This window comes from Protomyctophum parallelum (assembly GCF_964188405.1).
Source record: "Protomyctophum parallelum genome assembly, chromosome: 11".
NCBI classification, from domain to species: domain Eukaryota; kingdom Metazoa; phylum Chordata; class Actinopteri; order Myctophiformes; family Myctophidae; genus Protomyctophum; species Protomyctophum parallelum.
Window position 1 is genome coordinate 47,806,243 of NC_139707.1, and position 2,500 is coordinate 47,808,742.

Consider the following 2,500-nt stretch of genomic DNA (forward strand, 5'->3'; position numbering starts at 1 on the left):
ATGGGTTAAAACGAAAGGATGCAATATTTCACCGTGTACTGTAACTAACACATTTCAAGGTCACATGGGTGAAGTGTGAGTCAGAATGTGCCTGGCCATAAATGACAGAGAGAGTACTCTACTCTATACTCAATCTCAGCAGAAACCATCAGTCACTCCTCCACACATACAGTAGGCTATGTACAGTCCAGCATGCCAACAACGGTCGGCATTGGAAACGACCTCCTATAGTATGGATGTGTATTGTCTAGCACTACGAGAGAGAGAGAGAGAGAGAGAGAGAGAGAGAGAGAGAGAGAGAGAGAGAGAGAGAGAGAGAGAGAGAAAAGAAACAAATGAACAGTCAGGAAGCAGGAAAATAAAGCAGGAACGCATTCTGTGCTGCCAGCGGTGGGTGTGTGTGTGTGTGTGTGTGTGTGTGTGTGTGTGTGTGTGTGTGTGTGTGTGTGAGTGTTTGATGTCTCATCTCTCTGGTATATAATAACAGCCTCCGGCTATGCTTTACTGATAGATTTCTATCCACAAGGAGGATAGAGGACGACCTACATGATGCTGTATTGTGTTGTGTGCTTTCTGCGGGATGTGAAGAAAGCAGGAGTTCTATTCCAAGTGTTTGAGTGGGAGTGGTATATATACCTTGTATTGTATTATTTGTTTTTATTTTCCTGATCTTCTGATGTATATAGAGCGCCCCGAAGTCCTGACGTCACTGTCAGTATAGAGGGCGCCAGTGCACAGGTTTGTGTACTTTTTATTTGCATTTTTTTTAGATCTCTTCATATAAGAACTGTGACCCGAGGCGGGGTTGGCGAAAGGGCCTTTCTGTGTGGAGTTTGCATGTTCTCCCTGTGTCCCCTAGGGTATAGGTACCCTCACATGTTCTCCCCGTGTCCCCTAGGGTAGGTACCCTCACATGTTCTCCCCGTGTCCCCTAGGGTAGGTACCCTCACATGTTCTCCTCGTGTCCCCTATAGGGTAGGTACCCTCACATGTTCTCCCCGTGTCCCCTATAGGGTAGGTACCCTCACATGTTCTCCCCGTGTCCCCTAGGGTAGGTACCCTCACATGTTCTCCCCGTGTCCCCTAGGGTAGGTACCCTCACATGTTCTCCCCGTGTCCCCTAGGGTAGGTACCCTCACAAAAACATGCAGTAATCCTGGTCTCTATACTGCCTCCCCCTGGCCAGCCGGGGCGCCCGATAGAGGGGAAAGGAACTGTTTGGAATAACGTGTTCCTTCCATGCGTCCAACCAGGGAAACTCTCCCCTGTCAGGTGTAAAGAAGCAGCTTGGACTCCTCATGCACAGAAGGAAGCATGAGGACAGTCCGCTGCCCCCCCCCCCCCCAGGTTGGCAGAGGAAGTGTAGCGCCCAGGATTACATTAGATAATTGACACTGGGTGAAAAAATGGGTTACAAAATCGTGGGATAAAAAAAATATATATAAAAATAAAAAAAAGAACTGTGATTGAAAAATAAACCGATCATCCAGGCCTTTTCATTATGGATATGCATCGACTGAAGGTGGAAATGTACAAATATACCCAAAGAGTAACACAATAAGCGCTAGAAACGAGTCAAACAACCCGGAGACTACATTTCCGGGTAGGCGGGGTGGCTGCAGCTGCCCGTGTTTGGTGGTTACTACGAGTCGAGTCACCGCCAGCTGAGCTTACGTCAACGAGGAATCTCAGGAACAACAGCTGCAGGGCGTGACGTATATTTGCAGCGACATTGCTTTCATACCCTTGTAGTTTCAAGGCTTTTGCGGCCACATTAATTCCATTTTCTCCAGAAACTGGCCGTATCAAATATGAACGGACATCATTAACGACGCACAGCCACTCCCCCTGACAGAAAGGCCACGATGATCGATTTATTTTCCAAACACAGTTCTTATATGAAGCGACCTAAATGGGAATTTCAATGCAAATAAAAAAAGCGAGTGGTGCAACTCCCCCCTCCTCCTCTCTCTCTCTCATTAGCAGGCAACAGTGCAGCACTATCTCTGTCTCTGTTTCTGGCACAACAGCACCCCTACTGGTACTACTAGTCATACTGGTGCTCATTCACGTCACTATAGGCGGACACATAGGTGAACCAACACACAGGTAGGTGAACACGGACATTGCTGTTCCTTTTTGAGTGGCTGCACCACTCAAAAAAATACATGAACCTGTGGACTGGCGCCCTCTACTGAAATTGACTATGAATTCACAGTAGCGATAGACTTGACACTCAATCAGCGACTCGGCAAATAGCAGAGTAGCTGGTTGTCGGAACTCCAAGAACGTGTGTGCGTGCGTGCGTGCGTTATTGGAGTCAAGCATAGTTGTTGACTTAAGCACAAGGGTTGTAATGACCCCTCCTGCGACCCCAATCAGCATGCTGCAGGGGTCAATAGGTCGTACTCGGACATAGGGAGACGGTGTGGAGGTAAATAGGTAAATATTTGGCCAAAGTGACCATAGAAGCGTGCCAGAACCGTCCAAAATGGTCCAA